Here is a 13,169-nt window from a genome sequence, read left to right as displayed (position 1 = left end):
ACGCGTTACTGGGATTTTGGGAGAGCATCATCTGGGTGCGTTTCTGGTATTGCATGAAGACTGCCTGGTCCTTATGGATGTTTAAGTGTTTATTTCTGATATCATATTCAATAATATCACGATATGACTCTTCGAATATAACTTTTAAGCCCGAATCCCGCAACTCTTTAAAGCTCTTAATGGACTGATTCACAGGACGTTTTGTCAGTAGGGTACTAAGATTAGCATTGAAAAAACAGTTAACAATCAGACTGAAAATACTCATTATCATTATGATCTGATGTAGAGAAGCACTTCTTCTATTCCTGTATACATCGATGGGTAGTCCCAATGCCCCTCTGAATGCATTTAGATTTATAAAGAGATTCGAGTAACTAAATCTATATCTTCTTCCAAAGATTCTACAAGTTGCTGCTACGAAAAGAGTCTCAGCTACAGAAAAGACTAAGTATACTATTAGTACAATGAGGAGATTATTTCTCAGACCCTTGTAAACGTCCCCAATGCCAATGACTTTTCCACATGGAGTTACAATAAATACTTTTGCTATATCAATAGATGCAGTACATTCCAAGTCGTTTCTACACATTCGAGGAATCATTGTTAGATCAACTTCGCCATTCATAATCATCTGCATGGTATCCAAACCATTAATTGTTTTCAAGGATTGTTGTATTCGTAAGTTGATGTTGTATTTCTTCGCGAACTCTATTATTAAGGTATCCATGTATCCACTCTGCATCATCTTTCCGGATTTTCTGTCTCTGCTCAAAAAGCTGGCAGGAGCAAAATAACTTGGTATTGCAACAGCCGTCTTACTCCGAAAGTTTCTCCAAAAATCGGGAAAGATTTGACTGTTATGAAGATCTGTAAGGCGTATTATTCTTGGCTTGGGAAATGGATATAGTCTATAGGCAACAATCGATTTTTTCACATCAGATAAGGTTGATTGCAGCACGATTAGACTGAGAAAGCTATAGTTACTTGCATATTCAGTAATAATATCCAGGTAAGATCTTGGAATTGCTTGAATATTATGCAACCAGATTATAATACGTGTAGACCTCATCCGATGCAGATCCTTGGCCAGGGATGACAGTAAGATGGAATCTGCGATCTCGGATATGCAAACTAGTGTAATTGCCTCGCTATTGAAGAGATCCTTAACATTGATTATGGTGGATTCATCAAGGCGAAGAGTGGGTATTAGATGATGGGGGTTGAAGTCCTTCAAGATACAATTGTGGTCCTGTCGACGCTCTAATACCAACAAAGTGTCAGCTGGTCTTTCCTTGATCACATCTCCAAAAAAATCCTTTAAGTACTTTATATGTGAAGCTTCAGGTTCCAAGGAATTGGGAAAACGTAGCCAAACACCAGCTAAAAATATTAAAAGCTTAAGCAAAATATAGCCACAATTAGTCGTAGTTAAAGCCAACATTGCGAGCCAAGTAAAAATGAGTAACTGAATTCGCTCTAGCATTTTACAGTCTTATTGATTTGTTAATAATTCTCAATAACTTTACTGATGGCATCATTGATATTTGTTGTCTTCAGAAATTAACATTATCTGCTTGGCAACTATCGAATCATTGATAAGAAAATAGTTTTTGGGTTGACAATGTTCAATGTTTTGTAAGCTTATAAAATATATGATATTTTTAATTATCCGCTTTAATTTTACTATGTTAATTAAATTATTTTGAAATCCTTAATTTATGTTTGTAAAATGAATAATAAAATGCTTTCATTTGCATTAATGCTTAATTGCACACATATGATAATTATCGAAGCTTAGCAACAATTTACTTAAGCTATGTAGTATGTAATATGTATTCTAATTTTAGTATATACATTAGTTAAATGTTTATTTTGAATAAATAAAAACAAATATGGGAATTTGTCAAAAATTGTTAAGCCAATGGTTCTCAATGTTCATAATTTTTTACTTAACCATAAAAAATTAAATTAAATTGGAAAAAATATATCTTTTTGTAAAATGTAAATATGTATATTGTATTTTGTTAGAACAATTACTTAACTAACTCCATGTAGATTTAATGCTGTTTACAGAGAATTAGCTAGTCGAGCATAGCCAGTGCCTTTTGATACTTTGGGTTTTCTCTTAATTTCAATTCAGTTTGATTCATGTATTGAAGCCGCATGCCTATTCGGTATTTGTACTCCCTCAATTTCGCTCTCTTTGCTTAACGAAAGGTGCTCTTCGTTTCGTTTCCTATGTTTTCGCCGCCTATGTTCCTTGCCCATGTTTCGTTTCCTTGCAGCGTTTCGTTTCGTTTTCTGATTTAGTCTTGTATCGTTTCATTTCGTCGTTTCGTTGCTGTTGCCGAGCAACTCTTGAAGTGAACGGACGTGTTTTTCTCCGCTGCGGCAAATACTGCGAGCCCAACGAGAACTTCCAAAAAAAAAATAACAAAACTCGGTAATTCGGAAGAATAATACAAAAGAAAAGAAGCGCAAGAACATTATGTACATAAATAATAATAAATTCAATACTTTTACTATGTAATTTGTTGTTCAAGTGAATAAGTTTGTGAAGCGTTACTCTTTTATGTTGCAACTTTTGGTTAAGTTTTCAGCTACGGTTTTATGCTCAATTTTATTGCGCGCAATTGAACATAAATATGTACATAAATATAGTATGTAAAAATAAGTAATTTAACGGTGCGCGCGTGTGCGGTAAACAACAAATATCATAATAATAATAATAGTAATAAAAAGAGGAGAAGACAATCAAAGAATTATAATAGAAGTATGACAAGCTTGAGAGCTTCACGTGCAGCATAAGAAATCGTGATAAAAGCACAGACAGCAGCATCAGTATTTTGTTGTTCTTATTCTTCTTCTTGTTGTATGCACGCTCAATCGCCGTTAACATCGTGTGTGTTCCAACAACAACAACAGCAGAAGCAGCAGCAACAAAAACAAACGAGCAATTTTCGTGCGTCGACGCGACGCCGCTGCTGCCGGCTGCTGCAATTATGTGTAGCAGCAGCGACGCGACGTTGTTTTAAATAAAAGGTAGACAGGCAGAAGCTGCCACTGCCACAGCCACAGTCACTGCCAACAGTCTCTTGCCTCTTGCCTGCAATTAATGTACACAGCTTTTTTTTTTGCATACATAAATAACAGCAACAACAACAACAACAAGAGCGGCAACGAATACGAATTTGTGTGTGTTTGCCGGCAGACGCAGTCGAGGCCGCCGCCCCAAAAGGTCGTTGGCGCTAAGGTCACAGTCACAGTCACAGTGACAGTGACAGTCGAGTGTACGAATTGATATTTGTGATGCCAGTGTGAAAACAATAACAAACAAATCGCGAGTGCTTGAACGTTATTCAACAATAAGCAACAACAGCAGCAGCAGCAGCGCAGCAACTGCAGACGCTGCCAACGTCAACGCAACTTCAAAATCAAATGTAAGTGCCGTTACTTTAATTTTCGCTCTCTTTATGTTTTTCATGCGTTGTTATTGTAAAAGATTTGCCGTCACCTTCGACTCCGCTGCCTACGCTGTGTTCTAATGCACTCTCACTCTACTCTCTGTCGCACACACACAACACGCCGCTCTCTCCATTACTCAGCAGCGCGCTCTCTCTTCAGCATCCAGTGAGCGTCGCATTTAAGGATATTTCTAATCCGTTTTATTGATTGCAGGCAGCACAGCTGGAGTGCTCTTAAATGGGTGTGTGTGTGTGTGAGTGTGAGTGTAGTTGTTATTGCTGGAAATCTGTGTTGCTTTTTTTTATGCCATGTTTTTACTTCTTCTTCTTTGGCCACTACTCATTTGGGGTTGTTGTTGCTACATATATAAAATGTGTGCCTGCTGCTTGATTGTTGTGTTTTCTTTGCTGTTGCTGACTTTGCTTTTCCTACTTTTGTCATTCCCAGTTTTTATCAGCTGCTCTGTTTTCGTGACTGAATTTATTTAACCGGCTAAACAACTGTTAAAGCTCGTTTCTGTTGTCATTTCTTTTTTCTTTTATATCAATATCAAAATCATGAGTTATGTGAGAAGATTCCTTCATATCTCTCAGTCGGTTTTTTGGGTAGCTCTCTGACGTGAAATAACTTCATCAAAAAATTAAGAGAAATATGCCAAGCAGCTGCCCCCGTTGGGCATAACTCAATAATCACATCAAATGTCTCACTAACCGCAACGGCAACGGCAACAGCAGCAACATCACTTGCAACACCTTCTCCAGTTGGCAGCCAGAGGTGTGTCCGCCCGTGAACGTGGACGTTGGACGGTGGATGCGGCTCCAACTCGACTCCAGCTAATGCTGCACAGCTGCGCGCCATTTAAGTCGCTGACAAGTGTTTTGCCGGCATGTCCGGAATGCGTCCGCGCCACACTAGCAACATCAGCGGCAACAGCAGCAGCAGCGGCAGCAACAGCCACAAAAAGTGGCAGTCAACATTGCTACCAATTATGCGATAAGCAGTTGTTGCCTTTCGGCCAACTCAATGCTCTCGCACTTTAAACTTGGCTAAAGCAGCAAACGAGCAACTTTAAAGCCTCCACAAATAATACTCGTAAGTCAGCGAGCATAAAATTGTGAGTGCAATGAATAAAATAGTAGTACACTCAAATACTCATTCTCAGCAAGTGTAGCCTGCATTTCAAAGCTTTAAGCGAGAGTGCATCAGTTTCTTTGCACACTCCATCTGTAAATACCCTACAATTAAAAATATCAACAAAAAATCTCTTTAAATTTAAAGTAACTTAATTAAATTGTTAAAATTATCTTTTAAATATCATACAAGCTCGTTTCAGTAGTATAATGCTTGCAAAATAAAGATTCTTTTTTTTCTTCAAATATTTAATTTTTAAAATCACTCGATTTTTGAAAGACTTTTGCTTTCTTGTCAATTAAATAGTTTCTGAAATAAGTTTATAGTTCATATTCCCTGCAGAAAAAATATTAATGTTGCTAACCTTTCCCCAACTAGTTTATTTATCATGTTGAATGTACCAATAGTTAATAATTTTGTACAGATGTAAAGGAGATTTATCACGTTAGATTTATGTGATGAATACAATATCAAATATTACAAAAAACACTAAAATTTCGTTCGTTTTCAGAACAAATTGTCATTAATGTTCCTAGTAAGTAATTTGCGGAACACAACTGATAAAAACCGAAAATACCATAATAGTGCCATAATCCATCTAAATATAATAAAATTGCTTTTGCAGATTGTATAAAAACTGCTTTAAGGTGTCTTTTAAATTCTGCAAGTCTTAAAGTCAACTACATGTAGTAAATTATTAACTTAATATAGAAATATCGCGAATTTAATGTTAAATGTAGCCAAATAATAAGTGTCATGTGATAGTAATTAGGCCATATTTGTGGTTAGGGTATGCGTATGGCAATAATAATGAAAATGCGACTGGAAAAACTAACAAAAGGCCGCGTGCGCGCGACCATCAAACGAAACGAAAAGCGTGCAGGCGCGGCAGCAACAACAACAACAACAACAACAACAACAATAAGGACAACAACTACAACAGCAGCTGAAGTAACAAGAGCAAAGGGAATGACCTTATACATTGCAAAACTGCAAGGCAAACAAAGAGCCGCTAATGGTGCACAGAGGGGGGAGGTAGGGCAGGAAGGGGAGAGGAAAGATTGGTCGAGGTTGCACTGATGCTGTTGCCGTTGACGCAGAGAGATCAACGCTGCCCCAAACCGGTCGACCGGTCGACTGGTCGACTGTGCCTCAGCCTGAGCCTCAGTGGCAGGCTGAGTCCCGCTTGGGCTACTGCGGGGCAATTGGGCCAAAAGCAGTAAAAATCAGTCAAGAGTCGCCTCCGCGTTGCGGGCCAACATTGCGAACATTAAAAGCGACAAACAAACAAACAAACAGACAAACAAACGTTGCCGAGGCCTACTACCAAGACCAGGACCACGACCAGGACCCTTGCAACTCGAAACTGGGAGGGGCAATCTGTTGGGTGGAGTGGAGAGTGGGGAGTGGGTAGGCTGAGGTACTGGGACTGTGACTGGGCCTGGCCCAAGCGTAGCAACTGAAATCGATTTTCTTGCAAACTTGGCCAGAATCATCCCAAAGCCGCAGGGCTTGAAACGCGCGCATTTTCGGCGTTCTTTTTTTTTTTTGTTATTTAGCCAGGCTCGCATTCGCCTCCAACAAAGCTGCAGTTGTTGTTGTTGTTGCAACGTGGAGTAATGGATAGGGGCGCGCGCGCCTTGTGCCTCGTGATGATGCCACAGTCGCCGCTGCAAAATTGCAAGTCAAACTGTCGTCGGCTTGGCGTTGTTTAGTTGTTTTATACTCCGTTGCGCTGCCCATTGGTAATTGCAATTGCAATTTGGCCAAAAGCCGCAGTCAGCCCGTCATGCCATCATGCCGTCATTCCGTCATTCCGTCAACTCGTCATGCCGTCAGTTTAGCTTAGATGAGTTTTGTTGATGGGGATTTCTCGTAAATCCGCAAATTGCATTTCGTGTTTGGATTGAATTATTTAATTTGTGTTATAAATAAATTTATTAATGCCATAATTCCCATTCCGATTCCTTCTCTCTCGCTCTCGCCCTCTCTCACTCGCACACTTTCCATCGCTTTTTATGACTAATTGAAAAGCCTAAACGGCCAAACTAAATTCTTACAAAAAATAAAACAACATTATTTGAGGCAGCAAAACAAACCTGTAACTGATTGCAGCGTGAGGCAGCTTGATGTGGCAAGTAAGAGAGTCGTGAAGGGGTGTGTGGGGGGAAGCTATCCTAGACACGCAAATGAAAAATTTGCATGAACGACGAGGAGATCGTCGAGCAATTACTGCTGCTACTGCGGGGCATATCAATTGAGCTCTTGTTGCAAGTTCTTGTTCTTGTTGTTGTTGTTGTTGCAAGTTGTTTTTGTTGCCTTTTGCATTGCCACCTGCTTGTCTGGGAAATCTGTGGGCCTTGTGAGCTGCGTGTGTGTTCCGCCTGACTAAAATGACGTGACTGTCAACTGACGTGGCATGCCCCTCTTGGAGTGAGTGAGGCAGCTAGAGAGAAAGAGAGGACGACTTTTGGGACAAGAGGCTGTTGCAGTTTGTTTTCTTCTCTCCCATTTTCAAGCACTTAGACTGCAATGACACCCAACCAGCTGAGTTTGAGGATGTTGATGAGACTGATTCCTTTTGAGTTTTGCCTTTGCCTTCCTTCGTTTTTTTTTTTGTTTTTTCTGTGCCTCATCAGCAAAGGCAACAAATCCACAGCGGCATCAATGACAGACAGTCCAACAAGAGCAACGACAACATTTTGTGGCAAGCGGGGCATGCATCCACCAGGCGCACATCATCAGCCATTCAAAGTTGGAGCTGCGTTTCTTTTTTTTCGCAATGATTTCCTCCACGTTGTGTCCTTGTTGTTGTTGTTGACTTTGCTTTAATTATTGTTCCGTTTCGTCTGCCAGTTATTGCACTCTTCATTTTTTATTGATGTTGTTGTTTCTGATTGTTGTTTATTTCCATTTTTATTTTGTTTTCCAATTCGTTTTTTTTAGGGGGGAAATCAAAATAATCGTACAAATCCCTAAAATCATTATCTGTAAATATCAGAAGGCATTGAAATATATCACAACACAAATAAGATGATGTAGAATATTTATTAAATTATCAGTATTAAAATAAAATTTATTCTTTACTTTAAAAATGTAAAAGTAACTTTATGCATTTTATTTGAATTTAAAATTAACTTTTTATTCAAATAACTGCTCAATATTTTATATGTCTCGGTGTGTTATATCATATATCCCATAAGAACTGTAGGGAAAAAATTTTTAACTAGATTTTATTCAAGCAGGACATTTTTTTTTTTTAAATTAATAAAAAAGTTAAGTTTTCTATTTTAAACATTTTTCTATATTAATCTAACGCTTAACTTTAATGTACTACATATTTAATATAATTAATACAGAGTATTCGAATATTTTTTATTAGTAACCCGTTAAGGTATTAAATCATCGATTTCAATCCCTTATGTAATTACTTTCTATCTTGTTTTTTGCTTCTAAATTGTTTGTCTTTTTTTATCTGCTTTTGCAATTGCCGAGCCTATTCCTTAACTCTCATGCTCACTCACTCACTCTCTCTCTGTCTCAGTCTCTCCCCAGTTTCGAATTTCACTTTCTTTTGTGCCGAATGCAAAGTTCGAAGCCCCCAAAAACACTCCACCGGTTACTTTAACGGCCTCTGCAAAAAAAAAAAAAAAAAAAAAAAAGAGTGGAAATAAAAAGCAACAAAACAGGCAAAATAAAAATTCTAACAAATAAAAAATATGAAAAACAAAGTCGGAAAATGTGTGCTTGTATATGTAAATGCGTGTGTATATGTGTGCAACATGCAGCATGCAGCATGCAGCGCAGACAGGCATGTTGTGGGTTCTGGGGTCGCATTGCAACGTTCTAGATATTTCATTTTTTGTTTTGTTTTTGTGTTCAACTACAATTCTGTTTTTTAACTTTTATTTGTATTTCGTTGCCGTTGCCGTTGCCGTTGTTGTTGTTTGTGTTAGCCATTTTGGTGGGACTTAAATTGCATTTTATTTCTGCAACGTTGCAAAACATTTATTTACTTTCATGGTTTGTTGAGTATTTGCCAAACCACAAGGCGGCAACTGGCAACAGAGCTGGATCCGTTGCATTGCGTCGCGTCGTGTCGCTTTGGATGGATGATGTTGTTTAGGACGTGGCAAGATGGAGTTTGAGATGCAGACGAAGACTGTTGACTGCTTTTGAACTTGTGTGCTGTATCCTTAAAGAGAGACAGAGAGAGTGAGACAGACAGAAATACTGACAGACAGGCGAGAGCTGGGAAAGGAAGGCAGACATTTCAGTGACTGCTTTCAACGCTAAGTAGCTGAGCTGTTGGGGATTAAATTAGAGCTTTATCTTTCCGCGTTGCAGTTGCAACAGCCTAACGAGACTGCTGCAATTATGCGCTAATTAAATGCTACATAATTTTTCGAATGCCGAAGACAGCTAAAAAATGCATAACATATGTTACACAGTTGCCAGTCAAAAAAAAGAAAAAAAAAAAGCAGAAAAAATAAAAACGATAAAGAAACAGAAACAGAATCAAAAGCAGAGCTGCTGTGGCAGTGGCAAGCAACTGCCTACGGCGCGGGCACAAGAAACAATTTTCAGAGACGGGCAGCAGCCATAACCATAACATGTTTTGTTATTAATTATAGTTTACGCAATCCATGGGACAGGCCGAAGACAACAACAACAACAACAACATGAATATGAATAACACAGTCAACTCTGTCAGTTGCTCAGACAGTCAGTCAGTCAGGCAGGCAGGAAGCAGTGCTGTTTGTTGACCATGTGCCACTGCCAACTCCTTGCCACCGAAAGATGAGAGAAAGAGAGACAGAGAGACAGAGAGAAAAAAAGAGTTCACTTAATTTGACGCACAAATGTCAGTCACAAGATGTTCGGACCAAAAGACGCGTCAGTTGTTGGTTCGTTGTTGCTTTTAGTTTTAAAATAACTCAATAACTAATCCATTCGGATGGTAAAGAACAGGACAACGCTCCTGCCACAAAAGGGTTGTTGTTGCCGCTTGTTTGCTCGGGGCCAAAAGGGTCCAAAAACATCAACATGTGGCAACAACGCGACGCGACGCAACATTGTGCTGCCACTGCCACTGCCTTGACAATAAAAATTATCATAATTATATTTAAATTAATATGCAAGGCAACCCAAACTCAGACTGACTTGACTTGACTTGACTCATCGACCGACCAGCCAGCAATTTTCCCAGCTCGACAAATTACAGGAAATGCCAAACACCACTAACAACAACAACAACAACTGTAACACTAACAAACGCAATATTTTCGGCGGGTTTCTTCAGTTCATCGACTGCAATATTAATTTGAAAATAAAACTTCATTTCACACTTTGTGATCACGCCTTTGAAAAAAACCTATAAATTATCTAGGCTTACTTTACCTGAAAGGGGATAACCTTTTAACATAGTTGCAATCTTATAAACTAACATATTTGAATATTACAATTTTCAATAATTAGATAACACTTTAATATCCATTTGTATGATATTATTTAGAAAAATTAATCTTTTTTCATAAATTTTCATTGAAATTTGAATATATGCATATTTATTAAAAAAGAACCCGGCTTTGATTTAAACACAGCACCAAAAGCTTTCTTAGTCCTCACTCTGTATAAAGAAACTTTATTTAACTCATAAAGCCAAGAAATTGCCGTAATAAACGTGTACTTAAACTACATTAGTTATTGCAAAAAGTTTTTATTTGCTAAGAAGTTTGTTGTGTTTCTGATGCGTGCACTTGACATTTAATCGTCATTTTGACGAGCTCTGCGTTGACTTATGAATATTTTAATTAACTTTCATTGTTGTTATTGCTTCTCTTGAGATTTTCGAGATTATCGTAGTGAATGCCAGTGCTTATTTGTTAAACCAGTACGAGTGTATTCGTAATTTATAAGAGGCATTTGTAATTTATGCAAACTATTCACGGAGTTTTTGTCGCTCGCATTTATTTATTTATAATTTATATTGCAATTAAAAACTAATATTGTCGTCGTATGCCGATTGTTATACATATAATTGTAATTTATGCGCATTTTAAATTGCAGCATTCAAATTACACAAAATCACTTGGCTTTTGTTTTTGGTTAGGCTCGTTTTTTTTTTTTGGGCACATAAATTAAATAATTAAGTTAGTTTTACATTCGGTATTCGTATTTTGGCATAGCCCAATGCATTTGGAATGCGACAATTTAGAATCGCTTTTTATTATTATTTAATTTAAGCTTTTACATAATTTAATTTATGCAAAACTGTTGTTTTTCATTTTATTTATTTGTCGGCATTTCTCATATGGTTTTATCTATTCGCTGTCAGCTCATCAGTCCCTATGATAAATGGCCTTTAAAATGCTCGGTTTGAAAGACAACAAAAATGATTTAGTTCATTCCCTTGCTCTTTTGTTATTTCTTGTTTTTGTTGTTGCTTTCTTTGGCATTATTAATGTTGTGCACATTTGTTATGTATTTTTCGGAAGATTTGAATATGCTCTAAATGCTATCCGAGGCTTAGAGTTGACTTTGACTTCCAGACAAATTAATTTGCCCTAATCTAATTTAGTTATTGTGCTCATCTGATTAGCCTGAAGTTGAGTCTGGTATCGGACATCTGTCGTCGTTTTAAAAACCCGTTCGAAAATCGAGCAATGTTAAAAGAAAAAACCAAACCAAATTTGAGTTTTATTCGATGAACTTTTCTACCGAATTAATGAAAATTAATGGGAACTTGTCGCTTAGGCTTAAATTGAAACTTGAGGGCAAAAGTAACTATTAGATCATCAGATCATAAAGGTAAGCGTATTTGCTAAGATTAATCAGACTTAGTTGCCATAATTTTAGTCAAATACGCTTTTTGAATCATCATATTGAAGTTAGGCTTAACATATTTATATATAAAAAAATGTATTTTGAGAAATAATCTCAATGTCATTTTCTGTTTATTTTGTTTAGCTTAATCAATTAAACAACAATAATTCAACAATCAATGCAATTTTTAACCAGCATTTGTTAAATATTTATGTGTTCATTTTAAAACCATTCTGTAGTCTAATCTCTTTATTTGGCAAAGCACTTAAATCTACAAAAACAACTAATAAATATAATGATGTTTGGCTTTGTTTACAATTATTTCAAATGCCATTTTGTATTGTTTCGTTTTTATTTGTTGTTGTGAAATTGTAAATTATTTAATGATGCTTTTAATGCGCTCAGTTTTGTTGTTGTTGTTTTCATTTGGTATTTAGCATTATTATTACGAAAGCAACAATAATAAACAATAATAATTACAAAAGTGATTTGCATAGCTTTAGGCTGTTTTAGTTTTAGTTTTTTATTTGGAATATGCCTACATAATGAGTTTAATTGTTAATTGTTATGGGGTACTTAATTGAATGCATTAATAATACAAATACAAAGTGATTTATTTATGCAGTCCTAGTGCGGTGAGGGGAGGCGGGTGAAGTGGGTAGCATATGTAGATTAAAGCCATGTTATGTGGCTGACATTTAGGCAACCGTTCCAAGTCAAATTAAAAGCAAATAAAAGCCAGAGACAAGCAGAGTACATAAATGGTTGGACAGCGATTTAGATAGCAATAAAATGCAGCTCGCTCACCTCTTTGAACTGCACATGCTCCATTACCAATTCAGAAATCTTGGCTCGAACAGCAGCAGCAACAAAGACAACAACTGCAACAACAACAGCAACTGTGGAACATGCAGCAACAACCACGTCGACAACATTAGAGAAGTCACGAACTTGCAACAGCAACACAGCAATAGCAACAGCAACTACAACACAGCAGCTAAATTGTAAACATAAACAAAACATTTATGACTATTTACAGTTGAGCGGAGGTGCACACAACAAACACACATACACATACATATACATGTATATCTATATTCAGTTAAGCAGCAAGAACTCTGAGCACATACGTGAGTTGCTGCTGCTGTCGAAGTTCAATGAGTTTTTGGTGTGAAAGGGTCAATTGTGTAAATAATAACGAAAGAACTGTGAACAGCAAATAACAACAATAATAAATACAACAAAGACAACAACAATCGTAACTTGTCTATCAGTTTTCAGTGTGTGTGTCTGTGTGTGTGTGCGAGGGAAAAGCCCATAAAAATATCTCACGCATATATAGAAGAAGCATTTGCGATAAGCAATGCAACTAAATAAACAGATACAGATACTGCAACAGCTACAGTTTGAGATACAGTGTAGATACATGCAACTACAGTGCAACACAATTCGGTGGATTGCTGCTGGTTTGGTGGGTTCCAAATGCACCAGACAGACAGACAGACAGACAGACGGACAGACAGACAGTTAGTCGATTGGTCTGTCGATGCGACGGGTTTTTTTTTTATGATGCAATTAAATATGGTGTTTAATGCATTTGTAAATAATAATAACAATAAATAAAAAGCATTTACTGCTGGCAATCATGATAATGAAGTTGAAGTTTGACTGCACGAGTTTGTTGTTGCTTTATTTGCCTACAGGAAATAAAAAGTGTCATAAAAACTGTCATGGCTGCAGCAATGTAC

At 37.2% G+C, this 13,169-nt stretch overlaps 1 protein-coding gene across 1 annotated transcript in view; it reads left to right on the top strand.

The window, feature by feature from the left end:
- Nucleotides 1-2,310: 2,310 nt before the first annotated feature.
- LOC117790459 overlaps nucleotides 2,311-13,169 on the top strand; it is a 170,273-nt gene continuing 159,414 nt past the window's right edge. Inside the window, exon 1 of the mRNA XM_034629913.1 lies at nucleotides 2,311-3,440. The gene's annotated coding sequence lies outside the window, so the exon portion shown is untranslated. The remainder of the gene's footprint in view (nucleotides 3,441-13,169) is intronic.

Source organism: Drosophila innubila, assembly GCF_004354385.1.
Source record: "Drosophila innubila isolate TH190305 chromosome 3R unlocalized genomic scaffold, UK_Dinn_1.0 2_E_3R, whole genome shotgun sequence".
NCBI lineage: Eukaryota > Metazoa > Arthropoda > Insecta > Diptera > Drosophilidae > Drosophila > Drosophila innubila.
The sequence above is the reverse complement of the archived record's forward strand: the minus strand, read 5'-3'. Positions and strand labels throughout refer to the sequence as shown.